Below are 19,474 nucleotides of genomic sequence, written 5' to 3' on the forward strand. Positions count from 1 at the left end.
AAGTTGCAGGGTATAAAATCAGTATACAAAAATTGGTTGTTTCTATGTACTAACCATGAACTATTAGAGAAACTAAGAAAACAATCCCATTTACAATTTCATCAGAAAGAATAAAATGCCTAGGAATAAATTTAACCAAGGAGGTGAAGGGTTTGCACACTGAAAATTATAAGACATTGATGACAGAAATTGAGGTAGACACAAATAAATGGAAAGATATTCTGTGTTCTTATATTAGAAAAATTAATGTTGTTTAAATATCTATATTCCCCAAAGCAATCAACAGATTCAGTGCTATCCTCAATAAAATTCCAGTGACATTTTTCGTAGATAGAATAAAGAATTCTAAAATTTGTATGTAAGTGCAAAAGACCCTCACTAGCCAAGCAGTCTTAAAAAAGAACAAAGCTGGAGGCATCATACTCCCTGATTCCAAACTCCATTACTTAGTAATCAGAACACTTCGGTATTGGCATAAAAACAGACACATGGGAACTGAATACAGAACCCAGAATTAAAACAATATGTCTGTGGTCAATTATTTTACAACATAGGAGGCAAAAATATGCAATGGGAAAGGGAAATCTCTTCAATAAATGGTACTGGAAAAACTGGACACTATACGCAAAAGAAAAGAACTAGACCGCTGTCTTAAAACATTTATAAAAATTAACTCAAAATGGATTGGAAACTTGAATCTAAAACTGTAGCTTTCAGAGCAACAATAGTAAGTTTCTTGGCATCAGTCTTGGCAGTGGTTTTTGGATCTGATTCCAAAAACAAAGGTAATAAAAGCAAAAATTAAAAAGTGGTACTATGTCAAACTCAATAGCTCTTGCACAGTGAAGGGAATCATCAATAAAATGAAAAGGCAACCTGTGGAATGGGGGAAAATATTTGCAAATAATAATAATAAATAAGGGTTTAATATCTAAAGTGCATAAAGAATTCCTACAACTCAATAGTGAAGAACTAAACCATCTATTAAAAAGGACTTGAATAGACATTTTTCTGAAGAAGACATATAACTTGCTTATAGGCACATGAAAAGATGCCCAACATCACTAATCATCAGGGAAATGCAAATCAAAACCACAATGAGGTATTACTTCACACTGGTTAGAATAGTTAATATCAAAAAGATAAGAAGTAACAAGGATGATAAAAATGGGATGAAAACGGATACCTTCTATACTGTTGGTGGGAATATATTTTGGTGTAGTCAATATGCTACACAACATGAAGGTTCCTCAGGAAAACTACTAGATCTACCATATGATCCAGCAATTCCATTTCTGGGAGGGTGTTGAATATAGCTTTGCATTCTCCTTGGAAAAGCCTATCCAGGACTATGCCACCCAGCAGATTTATATGAAGAAGCCACAGAAGCTACTTGTTTGAAACCTAAACCTGAGAAAACACAAAAAGTAAATTAGACCAATTTCTCTCATGATTATAGATGTAAAGATACTAATAAAATAATGCAGTTGAAAAGGTGATGCATATTAAATGTCTATCAGGCTATGACCAAGATTTTATGTGAGGGTTAAGCAGATGGTCAGTATTAGAAACACATAACTTATTTTATCAATAAATCAAAGAAAGATTAAATGTAATTATCTTCATATAGTACCAAGTATATTTGATAAAATTTAATATTAAATCCTGATATAAACATCTTTGTCTAAAGATATATTTCCTTAACATGAAAAAGCCCATACTCAAAAATTAAAAGCCCAAGGCATTTCCATCAGAATCAGAATTCTTCCATTCAATAGTGGATAAAACAATGTTACATTTCAGAGTTGCTGTGAGAAAAAAGAAATACTGAAAATAACTAATAAGTATAAATGAAATAAGATGGAAGTAATGGAATCAAATATATGTCATTACACTAAATGTGATTGTAGGGATTTTTCCCATTACACACACACACACACACACACACACACAAATACTCACACTTGAATTATTGGCAAATTGCTTGTATGAAACACGGGATCTTTAACCTTGAGTATCAAACACTATTTGATCCAGTGGTACTCAATGCACATCATAAAGACTCCATAAATGTTATATCATGCATGCTTCTTTCATTAAAGGCATATAATCATAAGAGCTTTAAAATATGTATGAATTTATGGACTACTTTATCATTATGATTATTATTAAGATTATTAGTTACTTAAATAGGGACATAAGCTTAGTACATTTCAAGAAAATATTGACATGTTTCATGTAGATGAGTTATGAATGATGTAGCATGTAAGGACCAGGTAGAGGCTAATTTTTCCTGATCAGAAAATAATTCCTGAAACACATATTCTTGTTGGTATTGAAAAAATTCCTTAGAAAGTTATTTACAAAGTTAATAATTTAATCATGTTCCTGCTCGATAAAATGCTTGGGAAGTCTTGGATCAAGATGTTAAGATTTTGAGAAAAAATTTTAAAATGATAAAAATGAAACTCTGACATAATAAAAGACCAATAAGAGATAAAAGAACTGCTAAACTGAGTGAGTTTCTCCAACAAAATATTTACAAAGCAGAGCATATGCTTATGAAATACAAAATTCAGATATTCTCTAAAAATATTCAATAACATAAAATTATTTAAATGGCTGATTAGTTCATTTCTGATGCAGGCTATGTCTACTCACATTCTCTTAACTATTCCCTTTCATAGGTGTTTCCTTTCCTTTTTAACACTTCCCACAATTGTAGATTAAGTTTTTATGAGGTTTTTTCAATGTGTTCTTCTTTTACTAGAGTCTGAACTTAAAAAGAACATGTTGGTTTGTCAATAATTGTTATCTAGAAGTTAACAGAGGCCTTGGCATAGAGTAGTATTCTATCCACATTTACTGATGGATGAACCAATAAATGTACAAACTGGTCAAGTCAGTAAATTGAATTGTTAATATATTTAAATAATTAGATTGCTCCCCAGATAGCTTTCACCCTACCCTTCTTCTTTGGTGGTAGGACTGATTAAACTAAAGAGATTGTTTTTATGATTCATTAGGAACACACAAAATTTCTGGACCAAGAAAGAATAATTTTTTTATTAAGGCAGCGTGGATGAAAGAAGTGACTACTTGGTGTGTTTAGGCTGGGCAGTAGTATGACGACCATAAATATGAGTTGGGTCTGACAGTTGGCTTAAGTGTCTATTTTTGAAAAGATCATGAAAAATTCATTATAACTACAGAATAATTAAGTGGCTATATCCATTCTGTGGAAGAACTATGTAGAATAGCTATAATTCATATTTAATGTGGTTCTGATATTTTTTTCCAAACCTTCTCCATTAGAATAATGGACCTGTGGTATAAGCAAGCATTTCTTCAAATCTTAGGAGGGAAACTTCCCCTTTCTATCACAATTTTACTTTGATACTCTCCAGTGTTCTACTTTTGAGTTCTGCATTATCTATTGTCTAACTGCAGCAGAGTTTTTGTACAAACTATAGGCAATTTTCTGTCTACTTTTGTAAATGCTCAAATTTATCCACATTTAGCTCTAGGTACATAGTTTTTATTAACTATATTTCTGTAACTCTAGATTTCACCAACTCAACTAATATATATATCCCCAATGCTCTTTCAAAGATCCTTGCAACTGGCAGGTTGGTTACCTAGGAATGAATGGTTCTTGTGAATTTTGCTGTGATTTCTTGGCCCGTCTTCATCTGTTCCTTGTTGCAAAGAGCTGTAGTGGTAGAATGAAAAAGGGTTTATTTCTTCCCCATTCCTTGACATTTTGGTGAGAAAGAAGAAAGCATCTTTAGGACTGACTATAATCTGAATATTACTTTGATTTAAAATGTGCCTGGAATTTTGTTTTTAATTCAGGTCTGGAAAGGCCAACAGATCAGGAGATGATGGCTTATTACTGAGAATTACCAAGAGGAGGGAGAATGTCATGCAGAGCTGATGAAGAAGCAACAATGTTGATCAGGACGCAGAAGGAATGATGGGAGATCATTGGTCAGAATCTTTTTTGTGGTTTCCATGGGCACGAATATGTGAGGCAGGGTAAGCTGTTTAGCAGGCTTGAAAAGGACTGGATAGTTTGAATAATTTTGGCAGTCTTTGGGCTGTCCGAGTATTTCCTAATTTTTCCATTTCTGGCCTTGAGGTAATTTAGGGCAGGGGTAATATTGGCTTGGTATATGGGAGTTAAATAAAGAAGGTGATCAGAGGTAAGAGCCCTGGATGGGTTGTTTTGAAAAATCAAAGATGTAGCCTTGTTAAGTTGTTTGCTGTCTCTAAGAATTGGAGTCTTGTGAGGGTTAGTCTCTCCCCAGTCAGCAAGACCCCAGATGCCAGAAAATATAGAAAATAAGAAAATATAGTAATTATATGCTCCTTCACTACATACAGTAATTGCAAGGTATTCCTGACTCGCAAATCTCATCCCTGTCACACATATCACTACCCACTGTAGCAGCTTTATTAATTAATTATCTCTTAACTCTTTCATGTCTGTTATTCATTTGTTTCATGCCAATGATTCAGATTTAAGAAATAAAATATTATAATGCAATCAACCTTGCTATATACTTTATATAGATTGATAAAAAGTTATTTTAAAAAATTGAATCTTGGGCGCCTGGGTGGCTCAGTGGGTTAAAGCCTCTGCCTTCGGCTCAGGTCATGATCCCAGGGTTCTGGGATCGAGCCCCGCATCGGGCTCTCTGCTCGGTAGACAGCCTGCTTCCTCCACTCTCTCTCTCTGCCTGCTTCTCTGCCTGCTTGTGATCTCTGTCTTTCAATAAATAAATAAATAAATAAATAAATAAAATAAAAATTGAATCTTAAAAAGAAACCAAAAGCATTTAAATTATTGCTTCTGTCAGTATGTAAAATTATCAGTCATTTTAGTTCTTCGTGCTGTAAGAGCTCTGACCTATGGATCTAAAGAACAAATTCTTCCTTACTGCCCTATGATGAACTCAAATTGGGATGAATTTAGACCACTTAGCATAGAGCCAGGCTCACATTAGATGCTCAGTAAATGTTGGTTCCTTTCCCTCTTTCAGTCCAACTTTTTAACATCAACAACCCAAACAACATAAGTATCTGGCATCCACTTGACAGTTAGTACTCTTTAAAAGATCAGATATTCTGAAAAACATTAACAACAAAAGGTACAGTTTCCTTGAATCTTTTTTCCTTGATTATTTTATATATTAGCCATTGTAAGCTTTTTAAGAAGATAAAAGTTTCTGCTACTCCAATAATAGAGAAATTAAACATTTATATAGTTAAGTTATTTAATACTTTTCAATTTAGATTTAATGTCTATGTGTTTATTTACTTACATATAAACAACTCTTAATTTCCTTTCATATCAATGACTGACTTAATGAATAGATTATTTATTATCTCGCATGATGCAGCCTCTCAATGTTTTCTTATGAATCACTGAATATTCTAACACTGCATGACTGGGTCTCTTTAGTATCTTAATGTATCTGGAAGTCTGGGAAAAGAAAAAGATATTAAACAATGCCCTCCATTCCTTTTAATAGCATGGCCACAAATTCTCATTTTGCTGTAACGTCAAAATGATGAATAACTGTTGTACTTAGTCATATATTTGCAGTGGCAAATTAGGAGTCTTTGGATGTGATAAACCACATTAAACTTCCTTCAAACAAGCTTCCTTAGTCTTTAATTCTAATTGTAATGGAACAACTAATGTTAGCAATAGGAAGTCACTCAAAATGATGGTATAAGAACGCTACTCTTTTGTTTATGATGGGACCTAAGATTAATGGAGTTCTTTAAATTCCCAAACCTCATAACCAAATACTATTCAAAAGCCAGTTCTCTAAAAGGAATACATAACGAGGAACACATTCTACCTAATACAGGAAGTTATGATTGTCTATATTTTAGTTTAATATTTTAGGAAAATTAGGATAAAATACTAAAATGCTTCATATTTGATATATCATCTGTAATAAATATTCAATTACAAATGAATAGTCTATACCCAATAATTTTTATAAATTATTTTATATGTAGTAATCCAATTACAAAAATATTTTTACATATTGGTTTTTTGTTTGGTGTCCTTATAGGCTAGACTTTGAAGATATTTAATTTCTAAAAATTGTGAGATGACATATAAAAAAAGTGCTGCCTCTCTTTCCTCTGTCTCTGTCACTCTGTTTCTCTCCTTCTCTGCCTTGACTATACAGTAAGTTAAACTAGAAACTCTAGTTTGATTTTTCCAATGAAAATCAAGTTAGTTTCATTCTTATTTTCATTCCTAATGTTGCTTGGCCAGCGATCTTTCAAATGACAGAAGATGGACTGGCTAAATGAGTTTGGTTGGGAAAATCTACAGGAATTTGAGCTGCAGGAATCTTGATAATCATTTTGTCTAAGCTCTAATTTTAGAGTTGTGAGAGAAAGTGAAATCAAGAGATGTCATTTATTTAAGAGTGTTGAGCTATTTAATGGTGAAACAGTCCTCATGATTTCAAGTCCAGTACTCTATCTGCTAAACCCATCTGTTGATATCATCACTGCTTATTCTAAGTGCTGAAGAAAGAATGTTGCTCTGTGGCAGTGAGTATAACTGCAAGGGTAGGCAAATGAGGAATTAACATTTCCACATCAGACCCCTATTAAAAAAAAAATCTGTGGTTCTATTAGCCTGTAGCTGCTTCAAACTCTATGTTGTTCACTATCTGAAACAAATAAGTTCAATTATTTGATCAACATGGCTAGCCAAATCAGTCCAAAAACATTAAAGTAGAACAAATCCTTAATTTGACTTATTTTAAAACTTAACTGTCTTTGGATTTATTTGAATTCATAAAAAATAGCATAAACTTAGAGATAGTTGGTAGAATCTATGAAATTATTTCTGTAGTTTCCTAAATAAATATTTTATTTTAATTTTAACTTATGAAATGGAAGAGTGACCAGTTGAGATTACTATGTTAGTAATTAGAACATTAGAAAAGGACATTTTTGTTTCTGCTAGAGAAAAAAATTCCACACTTTTCCTGTCTCCAAAATTCTATTAAGATCCTAATTTTTTAATAACAAGGTTAAATTAAAGCAAAACAAAACACTGGAATTCCAAAAAGAGAGATGCTGCTACACTTTTTTAGTATTAGATACAAAAATAGAAAATTTTCAATCATTTAGGTAAAGATCAGTTAGCACCAATGGAATCCTGATCTAGAAACCACATTTTCATTTAATTTCATTGTGGAGAGTGCTATATAATTTGTTAGCATATGTTACCTTCATACTGTCAATAAATTATGATATCATTTGGCCATCCCTAAAGATTAACTCAATTATTTTCAATGTGATTTGTATCACAAATGTAGTACTCTTGGGCTCAACTCCCAAAGAATCAATAAAAGGAAAAAAATAGTTTCCTCTTTTCAAAACATCTAGTGCTGTTACCATTCAGAAACACATTGTTTTTCTGAATGGTAATAGCACTACTGCCTTGTATTTCTTCCTACTGTATAATGGAAAAGAGAGACATTTATGATAAATGCAATCAAATGATTTATTCATCAAATTACTCCCCGTCTGTTTATGCTTGCACTTTTTGGGAATGAATAGAATAATTATTCTTTAGGGAATCCTAATTTATTTTCAAAATTTAAAAAATGTATTTTAGAAAATAATTATAACTACCACTTGGGCATATACAAAGTTCAGCCACAGAGAGAATCCTGAAAGCAATCAGCTTTTATTTATAAATGTTAAGGTAAATTTTTATTTACAATACATCTTTTATTCTGTAAGCATAAATTAATAAAACAAATAATCCACTTTCCTAAAAAAGAAAAAAAAATCTGAATGTATATATGTTGTGCTTTTTTAAGCCTTTAATATTTACTTATTTCTAGCTACAAAACTATTATTGTGCCAAAAAGAACAACCCTTTCATTATAAATGTTAAATATTAAGGTGTCCTTGAAAGAGTTTAAATCTTCAGGAAATTATTTCTTAAGTGAGCTCTTTCCATGTTAGCAATGTTGGACATGGAGAAAAGAGCAGAAAAGTGATTAGGATTTAGATAAAATTTTTATTATGAACAAAAATCCAAGTATCTCTTGATAGCAAACTTTGTGGTTGCTATGCAGTCAGGCCAAGAAATTCAATATAAAACTTCAGACTCAATAATCCTCACACAGTTCATGCTAAATTCCCCTAATTGCCAATGAACAGTACACTCCCACAAAGAAAACCAGAAAGGTCATGCTAAATTACACAGGCTCATGCTGTTCTGCAAATCCATTGTACCTTGCATCTCTGTCTTGTTGTGTCTGCCGTGCAATTTTCTGAACTTTACTCAACTTTACCACCTACTGGTTATTCAATTCTAATCAATAGAAGCAAATATTCACATAGCCTGACCTTCAGTAAACAGTAAGAAGGCTGGAAGGGCAAGAGAATTCAGAGAGGATATAAAATAGTGACCATGTCTTAATAAGTCACAGGAATAATTTAATTTTTTGTCTTGTTTTAACTGGGATGGGGAGTAAGAATGATAAAAAGAAATTGGCTTTTATGTTTGAGTAGTTTATAGTAGAGCCCTGGAAAATGTCCACTAATTCAGTTTTTTTTTAATTAATTTATTTATTTTCAGAAAAACAGTATTCATTCTTTTTTCACCACACCCAGTGCTCCATGCAATCTGTGCCCTCTATAATACCCACCACCTGGTACCCCAACCTCCCACCCCCCTGCCACTTCAAACCCTGCAGATTGTTTTTCAGAGTCCATAGTCTCTCATGATTCAACTCCCCTTCCAATTTACCCCAACTCTCTTCTCCTCTCTAACACCCCTTGTCCTCCATGCTATTTGTTATGCTCCACAAATAAGTGAAACAATATGATAATTGACTCTCTCTGCTTGACTTATTTCACTCAGCATGATCTCTTCCAGTCCCGTCCATGTTGCTACAAAAGTTGGGTATTCATCCTTTCTGATGGAGGCATAATACTCCATAGTGTATATGGACCACATCTTCCTTATCCATTCGTCCGTTGAAGGGCATCTTGGTTCTTTCCATAGTTTGGCGACCATGGCTATTGCTGCTATAAACATTGGGGTACAGATGGCCCTTCTTTTCATTACATCTTTATCTTTGGGGTAAATACCCAGGAGTGCAATGGCAGGGTCATAGGGAAGTTCTATTTTTAATTTCTTGAGGAATTTCCACACTGTTCTCCAAAGAGGCTGCACCAACTTGCATTCCCACCAACAGTGGAAGAGGGTTCCCCTTTCTCCACATCCTCTCCAACACATGTTGTTTCCTGTTTTGTTAATTTTGGCCATTCTAACTGGTGTAAGGTGATATCTCAATGTGGTTTTAATTTGAATCTCCCTGAGGGCTAGTGATGATGAACATTTTTTCATGTGTCTGATAGCCATTTTATGTCTTGATGGGAGAGGTGTCTGTTCATATCTTCTTCCCATTTTTTGATATGTTTGCCTGTTTTGTGTGTGTTGACTTTGAGCAGTTCATTATAGATCCTTGATATCAACCTTTTGTCTGTACTGTCATTTGCAAATATCTTCTCCCATTCTGTGGATTGCCTCTTTGTTTTTTTGACTGTTTCCTTTGCTGTGCAGAAGCTTTTGATTTTGATGAAGTCCCAAAAGTTTATTTTCGCTTTTGTTTCCTTTGCCTTTGGAGACATATCTTGAAAGAAGTTGCTGTGGCTGATATCGAAGAGATTACTGCCTATGTTCTCCCCCAGGAGTCTGATGGATTCCTGTCTCACGTTGAGATCTTTGATCCATTTTGAGTTGATCTTTGTGTACGGTGTAAGAGAATGGTCGAGTTTTATTCTTCTACATATAGCTGTCCCGTTTTCCCAGTACCATTTATTGAAGGGACTGCCTTTTTTCCACTGCATATTTTTTCCTGTTTTGTTGAAGATTAATTGACCATAGAGTTGAGGGTCCATATCTGGGCTCTCTACTCTGTTCCACTGGTCTATGTGTCTGTTTTTATGCCAGTACCATGCTGTCTTGGTGATCACAGCTTTGTAATAAAGCTTGAAATCAGGTAACGTGATGCCCCCAGCTTTATTTTTGTTTTTCAACATTTCCTTAGCGATTTGGGGTCTCTTCTGATTCCATACAAAATGACTTCTATGCAGTTAGAAGATGTAAACATTTTACAATAGTAACAAGGCTTCTTTACAAAGAAAAAAGCAGGCAAGGATCACTTTCTGTAATTTGAGGGCTAAGAGAAAACCATAAAGAAAATTGCAGTGGTTCTTCTTTCAATCTTTTAAATCCTTCTCCAGACCAACTCTTTTATCTAGAACACCTAAAAAGAATGCATTGAGAAGTGTCTAGGTTGGTGTCTCTTGACCTTCACAGTCCTGAAAATGTGCACACATCTGTCACCCTCACACGAAATGAATTGTTTGAGAAATAAGACAGAGGGAAAGATAGGAGAATGGAAAGGCAGAAAATGAAGTTTTGTTGGTAAAAGACAAAGTTTGCTCTTCGTTAATTCATTTCTTCTTCAGCTCCTCATCTTATTTCCTTTCTTACACCATAGCACTCTTTAATCTCTCCTCCTCCTATCTCTGTCAAAACTGGTTACCATAGAAGCTTTGGAGTCAGCCTTTTCAACTTAAGAGAAATTGAAGTTAGATTGCTAAGATTTGTTTTGTTAAAGGATTTTTTTTAGGCACCAATAGTCAAGTAGAAGAAGGTTTAGTATTTGGAATTTGTGCAGGAGCATAAAATTATATACTTCAGAAATAAAACTTACTGAACTCTACGTTGATTTACCTTAAACTTTCCTGAAAGCATATAAAACTAATGTTGTGACCTGTAATATCAATTAAGGATTTTAAAGATTAGTAATAAGTTAAAACAAAATAAAATGAAATAAAATTCCAGGGTGTAAAAACTGCTGTTTGAATATGGTATTTTAGCATCTCTGAAGTCTTATGCTTGTGTATTGAAAATTTTTGTTCACATTCTTTTGGTAAGAGAGAGATAAGGAATGAGAATATTGATTTTCCTGATTTATCTGCACAGTGCCACTGACCCAGAGACTTTCATGTACAACTTTTTTTTTACTCTAATAATTACTTCGTTAAGAAAATATCACAATTATTTTCAAGGATTTTGGAAATTAAAGTTTTAAAAATATTCTTTTTGGTTATCTGAAATTTTAAAGTAAAAGTCTTAAAGACTGTGTAAAGTTAGTAGGCTTTTAAAGGCATTGCATTTTTGCCCCTACATCATTGGATCTTCCAGTAGAGAAAAGTATGTATTATGGATTGTTTTTTAAGAACCTATGTGTTATTTGCAAACTTTTCTTATTATTTTATTATTTTTAATTTGTAAAAGAGTAGATTTTTTAAACATGTAATATGTTGGGAGGAAAACTGTATTCTTTTTTCCCCAAATATTTGTGATTTCATTAGTACTATAGATGTGTGGGTCCTGGAATAGTATTCCACTTGCCCCGCTTATGGAATTTGGTGTTGATTTAAGTAACCCTAGAGAGTGAATTTATACAAAAGAACAAAGGTTCTTAACCATAGACTAAAAGCAGGCAATGGGTCCTAAAAACTCCAGGTAAACACCAATTTGTTTACAATTGCACTCAGCAATTGTAGGGGGAGATGCATGATGTCAGGTGGTTGTCATACCCTGGGAAAGTAAACCACTATGTTGTTTTACATTATGTTTTGCAGTGGGTGATAAAAAGAATTAGTAGTGCTAATTTAACAAGATGTTTTGACTCCATGGTCACACAGTGAAGTGGTTGATAACCTATTTGTAACTGGCAAGAATATGCAACTGACTTAAATATGTTTATTATAAAGGGATAGGCATTTCAAATTCTCATAAGCTTTCACCCTTTTCCCATAGAATGGATTTGTCATATTTATTCTCATTGACTGTGAAGTCTGATTAACATCCAGACTTTTTCAAAACTTTGGCAAGATAGTCTCTTGAAAATAAATCCTTCATTAACTTTAAGGATGACAGCTGTGTTCATAATTCTTTAAGCATATCAGAAATGTTTTTGCAATGCAATAAAAGGTCAAAGACCGAAAACTCACTTTTAATAGACCATTTCTTTAACGATGACCGTTTCTTTAACCATGTTTTTCTCAAAAGTTTATATTAAAATGCAGTTTACCTATTCCTTCTACTTCAGGTATTAATTATTTTGACAAGCAATGGGGAAGTCTCAGGAATATGTGAACTGATGAAAACAAAAGCAATGATGTTTCCAAGGATGCACCTGACAGCTCTTAGGGGATCTAGAGAAATGAGAGCAAAATTACAATGATTTCAAGTGTTTTAGTTATACACTCAGGCAATTTAAAATTGTAAAAATTCATCAGATTTATACTAAACTTAGATCTTTTCTGAATGCATAGTAACTTTCTTTTGTAATTTTAATGCTATAAATTTCTATTATAGTGATTTGACTTTCTATTATGAAAAAGTGTACTTAGTATGGATTTATACATTGAAGTGTAGTTTTATATGTAGTAATAACTGTCTTGATCTATAATATACTTGTCTCGATTACTAAATCTTAAATTTGTAGAGTTCTGTTAACAGTTTTCTTTGTAACTTGGTTACATTTTATAATAGATCTTTATTATTTGGTATATTTTTCTATCTTGGATTTTTGTACTTTCTTTTTTTTTTTTTTAATTTAGTATTTTTTTTTAGTATTCCAAGATTCACTGTTTACACACCATACCCAATGTTCCATGCAATGCGTCCCCTTCTTAATACCCACCACCACGCCCTCCCAACCCCCCACTCCCCTACCCCCCTCTTCTCCAAAACCATGTTTGTTTCTGAGAGTCCACAGTCTCTCATGGTTCATCTCCCCTTCCAATTTCCCTTAACTCCTCCTCTCCGACTCCCAATGTCCTCTGTGTTATTTCTTATGCTCCACAAGTAAGTGAAACCATATGATAATTGACCCTCTCTGCTTGACTTATTTCACTCAGCCTAATTTCCTCCAGTCCTGTCCATGTTGATACAAAAGCGTGGTATTCATCCTTTCTGATAGAGTCATAATACTCCACTGTATATATGGACCATATCTTTTTTATCCTTTCATCTGTTGAAGGGCATCTTCGGTTTATAAAAAATAAAAAGTTAAAAAAAAAAAAAAAAAAAAAGATGTGAAAAAAAAAAAAAAAAAAAGAAAGCTAGAAAGGTAGATGCACAAAGCTAAATTATTTGATTAATCAAAATAAATAATCAAATTAATAAAAGCTAAATATTTTGATTAATCAAAATAAATAAATTATTTAATTAATCAAAATAAATAAATCGACAATATTAAGAAGCTTGAAAAGGTCATGGGCATTTCTGTGATCCTTTCATTTTCAGATTATAGTGGGATTTTTCCATTATCCCAAGATTGAAGCAGTTTCATAAATTTCACTATTATTATCATTATTATGGTTGTTGTGACTTCTGAATTGAGATATTAAAAACATTCTGTTTTAATGCTACCAAACCATCTATATATTCTAGATGGATAGAGCACATTCTATACTGAGACTTTAGAAAAGGAAAAAAAAAAGGCAAATTTATTAGCATACCAGACAAACAGTGAAGTGGCATTAACAATCTGCACATCCTGTTTCCCATGGCAGGGATTCTCAGATAACAGGAACTCTTGCCCTAGAGATGAACTGCAAAAGAGATTGGCTCTAGAGGAAAAGGTTTGAGCCTACAGAGATACCCACAGAAGACAGGTGGTATTAACCAGTAGCAACAATTCTGCTTCTTATCAGAATCCCTCTATAGTATTCTTTTATTCCTGTCAGGGCAAGATCAGCTTCCCACTGCTCCATCTCCCCAAGGGTGCTATATCAAAAGCTAAGGCTTACTTCTCATTTTCTCTGAAGATCTTTTAAAGAAGTGTGGGTCTATTTATGAATCAAATCACTTTATTACTTAGGGATACAAAATTAATTAGTTAATCAGTTAATTAATTAATTAAAAATTTAAATTCCAGTGTAGTTAACATACAGTGTTATATTAGTTTTAGGCATACAAGATAGTGATTCAACAATTCCGTACATCACCCAGTGCTCATCTAAAATGCCATCCTCTTTTTTTTAATTTATTTTTTATTTTCAGCATAACAGTATTCATTATTTTTGCACCACACCCAGTGCTCCATGCAATCCGTGCCCTCTATAATACCCACCACCTGGTATCCCAATCTCCCACCCCCCACCCCTTCAAAACCCTCAGATTGTTTTTCAGAGTCCATAGTCTCTCATGGTTCAGCTCCCCTTCCAATTTCCCCCAACTCCCTTCTCTCTAACTCCCCATGTCCTCCATGCTATTTGTTATGCTCCACAAATAAGTGAAACCATATGATAATTGACTCTCCCTGCTTGACTGATTTCACTCAGCATAATCCCCAGCACCTATTTAACCTATTCCCCCACTACCCTCACCTCTGGTAACTATCACTTTGTTCTCTGTAGTTAAGGGTCTGTTTCTTGGTTTATCTCTCTCTCTCTCTCTCTTTTTTTCCTTTGCTTATTTTGTTTCTTAAATTTCACATGTGAGTGAAATCATATGGTATTTGTCTTTTTCTGGCTGACTTATTTCATTTACCATTATACTCTGTAGCTCTATCCATGTTGTTGAAAATTTCATCCTTTATTATGGCTGAAAAATATTACACTCTAAATATATGCCACCTCTTCTTTATCCATTTTTCTGTTGATGGCATTCAAACTGCTTCCATAACTTAGCTACTGTAGATAATGGGATACATGCATCCCTTTGAATTACATAGGGGTGCATGTATCTCTTTGAATTGTTTTTGTATTTTTGTGTAAATACCTGGTAGTGTGATTACTGGAACATAGTGTAATTCTATTTTTAACTTTGTGAAAAACATCTATACTATTTTCTGCAGTGGCTGCACAAATTTGCATCCCCACAAGCAGTGCATGAGGGTTTTTTTTCCTCCATATCCTCTCCAGCTCTTCTTCCTTGTGTTGTTGATTTTAGCCGTTCTGACAGGTAGTGAGGTGACATCTCACTGTAGTTTTGATCTGCATTTCTCTGGTAAGAGATGTTGAGCATCTTTTCATGTGTCTGTTGGCCATATGTGTATTTTCTTTGTAGAAATGTCTGTTCATATCTTCTGTCCATTTTCAAATTGGATTATTTGTTTTGGGGTGTTGAGTTGTATAAGATGGTACTAACCCTTTATCAGATAAGTCATTTGCAAATATCTTCTCCCCTTCTGTAGTTTGCCTTTTAGTTTTATTGATGTTAAGGATATTACTGTCTGTACTCTTTTCTTGGATTTTTAGATTTCAGGTCTTTAATACATTTTGAATTTATTTTTGTACATAGTCTAAGAAAGTGATCCAGTTTCATTCTTTTGTATGTTGCTGACCAGAGTTTCCAACATTTGTTAAAGAGAACATCTTCTTTCCATTCCATCTTCCTGCTTTGTTGAAGATTAATTGGCCACATAATTGTGGGTTTATTTCTGGGTTTTCTATGTTGTTCTACTAAGCTGTGTGTCTATTAGGGATATAAAATTTAGGGGCACTTGGGTGACTCAGTTGTTAAAAGGCTGCTTTTGGCTCAGGTCATGATCCCAGGGTCCTGGGATTGAGCCCCCCACCCTCAAGTCTTGTTCCTTGCTCAGCGGGAAGCCTGCTTCTCCCTCTCCAACTCCCCCATGCTTGTGTTCCCTCTCTTGCTATCTCTCTCTCTGTCAAGTAAATAAATAAAATACTTTAAAAAAACAGATACAGGGGAGGAGTCAAGATGGCGGAGAAGTAGCAAGCTGAGACTGTTTCAGCTAGCCGGAGATCAGCTAAATAGCTTATCTAAAGATTGCAAACACCTGCAAATCCATCGGCAGATCGAAGAGAAGAAGAACAGCAATTCTGGAAACAGAAAAACAACCACTTTCTGAAAGGTAGGACCGGCGGAGAAGTGAATCCAAAGCGACGGGAAGATAGACCCCGGGGGGAGGGACCGGCTCCCGGCAAGCAGTGGAGCAACCGCGCACAAAATCAGGACTTTTAAAAGTCTGTTCCGCTGAGGGACATCGCTCCAGAGGCTAAACCGGGGCGAAGCCCACGCGGGGTCAGCGTGGCCTCAGGTCCCGCAGGGTCACAGAAGGATCGGGGGTGTCTGAGTGTCGCAGAGCTTGCGGGTATTGGAACGGGAAAGCCGGCTGCAGAGACAGAGCCGACAGTAAGCTCACAGCTCGGTGTTACCTTGAACCGGTCGCAGGCTCGGTGAGCTCGGAGCGCGGCCGGAGGTCAGGCAGACGGGAGTGACTGGGCGCTGTTCTCTGAGGGCGCACTGAGGAGTGGGGCCCTGGGATCTCGGCTCCTCCGGGCCGGAGACCAGGAGGCCGCCATTTGTATTCCCATCCTCCGGAACTCTACGGAAAGTGCTCAGGGAACAAAAGCTCCTGAAAGCAAACCCGAGCGGATTACTCACCCCGGCCCCGGGTAAGGGCGGTGTAATTCCGCCTGGGGCAAGACACTTGAGAATCACTACAACAGGCCCCTCCCCCAGAAGATCAACAAGAAATCCAGCCGAGACCAAGTTCACCTACCAAGGAGTGTGGTTTCAATACCAAGGAGAGCAGCAGAATTCCAGAGGAGGAGAAAGCCAAGCACGGAACTCATGGCTTTTTTCCTGTGATTTTTTTAGTCTTGCAGTTAATTTAATTTTTTCTTTTTCATTTTTTTTTTTTTTTTCTACTCGCCTTCGGGTAAAATTTTTTTTTATTTTTAACTGTTACCTTTTTCTTTTTTAACGATTTTTTACTAGTTTATCTAATATATATATATATATTTTCTTTTTTACATTTCTCTCAGGTGTTTTCTTTTTTTAAAAAAATTTTTTTCTTTTCTTTTTTTTTTCTTTTCTTTGTTCTTTTTTTTCCCTTTCTTCCTTTTTGAACCTATTTTTATCCCCTTTCTCCCCACTCACGATTTTGGATCTCTTCTAATTTGGTTAAAGCATATTTTCCTGGGGTTGTTGCCACCCTTTTAGTATTTTACTTGCCCCTTCATTTACTCTTATCTGGCCAAAATGACAAGAAGTAAAAATTCAACACAAAAAAAAGAACAAGAGGCAGTACCGAAGGCTAGGGACCTAATCAATACAGACATCGGTAATATGTCAGATCTAGACTTCAGAATGACAATTCTCAAGGTTCTAGCCGGGCTCGAAAAAGGCATGGAAGATATTAGAGAAACCCTCTCGAGAGATATAAAAGCCCTTTCTGGAGAAATAAAAGAACTAAAATCTAACCAAGTTGAAATAAAAAAAGCTATTAATGAGGTGCAATGAAAAATGGAGGCTCTCACTGCTAGGATAAATGAGGCAGAAGAAAGAATTAGTGATGTAGAAGACCAAATGACAGAGAATAAAGAAGCTGAGCAAAAGAGGGACAAACAGCTACTGGACCACGAGGGGAGAATTCGAGAGATAAGTGACACCATAAGACGAAACAACATTAGAATAATTGGGATTCCAGAAGAAGAAGAAAGAGAGAGGGGAGCAGAAGGTATACTGGACAGAATTATTGGGGAGAATTTCCCCAATATGGCAAAGGGAACGAGCATCAAAATTCAGGAGGTTCAGAGAACGCCCCTCAAAATCAATAAGAATAGGCCCACACCCCGTCACCTAATAGTAAAATTTACAAGTCTCAGTGACAAAGAGAAAATCCTGAAAGCAGCCCGGGAAAAGAAGTCTGTAACATACAATGGTAAAAATATTAGATTGGCAGCTGACTTATCCACAGAGACCTGGCAGGCCAGAAAGAGCTGGCATGATATTTTCAGAGCACTAAACGAGAAAAACATGCATCCAAGAATAGTACATCCAGCTAGGCTATCATTGAAAATAGAAGGAGAGATTAAAAGCTTCCAGGACAAACAACAACTGAAAGAATTTGCAAATACCAAAACAGCTCTACAGGAAATCTTGAAAGGGGTCCTCTAAGCAAAGAGAGATCCTACAAGTGGTAGATCAGAAAGGAACAGAGACCATATACAGTAACAGTCACCTTACAGGCAATACAATAACACTAAATTCATATCTCTCAATAGTTACCCTGAATGTGAATGGGCTAAATGCCCCTGTCAAAAGACACAGGGTATCAGAATGGATAAAAAAACAAAACCCATCTATATGTTGCCTCCAAGAAACTCATTTTAAGCCCGAAGACACCTCCAGATTTAAAGTGAGGGGGTGGAAAAGAATTTACCATGCTAATGGACATCAGAAGAAAGCATGAGTGGCAATCCTTATATCAGATCAATTAGATTTTAAGCCAAAGACTATAATAAGAGATGAGGAAGGACACTATATCATACTCAAAGGGTCTGTCCAACAAGAAGATTTAACAATTTTAAATATCTATGCCCCTAACGTGGGAGCAGCCAACTATATAAACCAATTAATAACAAAATCAAAGAAACACATCAACAACAATACAATAATAGTAGGGGACTTTAACACTCCCCTCACTGAAATGGACAGGTCATCCAAGCAAAAGATCAGCAAGGAAATAAAGGCCTTAAACGACACACTGGACCAGATGGACATCACAGATATATTCAGAACATTTCATCCCAAAGCAACAGAATACACATTCTTCTCTAGTGCACATGGAACATTCTCCAGAATAGATCACATCCTCGGTCCTAAATCAGGACTCAACCGGTATCAAAAGATTGGGATCATTCCCTGCATATTTTCAGACCACAATGCTCTAAAGCTAGAACTCAACCACAAAAGGAAGTTTGGAAAGAACCCAAATACATGGAGACTAAACAGTATCCTTCTAAAGAATGAATGGGTCAACCGGGAAATTAAAGAAGAATTGAAAAAAATCATGGAAACAAATGATAATGAAAATACAACGGTTCAAAATCTGTGGGACACAACAAAGGCAGTCCTGAGAGGAAAATATATAGCGGTACAAGCCTTTCTCAAGAAACAAGAAAGGTCTCAGGTACACAACCTAACCCTACACCTAAAGGAGCTGGAGAAAGAACAAGAAAGAAACCCTAAGCCCAGCAGGAGAAGAGAAATCATAAAGATCAGAGCAGAAATCAATGAAATAGAAACCAAAAAAACAATAGAACAAATCAACGAAACTAGGAGCTGGTTCTTTGAAAGAATTAATAAAATTGATAAACCCCTGGCCTGACTTATCAAAAAGAAAAGAGAAAGGACCCAAATAAATAAAATCATGAATGAAAGAGGAGAGATCACAACTAACACCAAAGAAATACAAACTATTATAAGAACATACTATGAGCAACTCTACGGCAATAAATTTGACAATCTGGAAGAAATGGATGCATTCCTAGAAATATATAAACTACCACAACTGAACCAGGAAGAAATAGATAGCCTGAGCAGACCCATAACCAGTAAGGAGAT

Source organism: Mustela nivalis, assembly GCF_964662115.1.
Source record: "Mustela nivalis genome assembly, chromosome: 5".
NCBI classification, from domain to species: Eukaryota; Metazoa; Chordata; class Mammalia; order Carnivora; family Mustelidae; genus Mustela; species Mustela nivalis.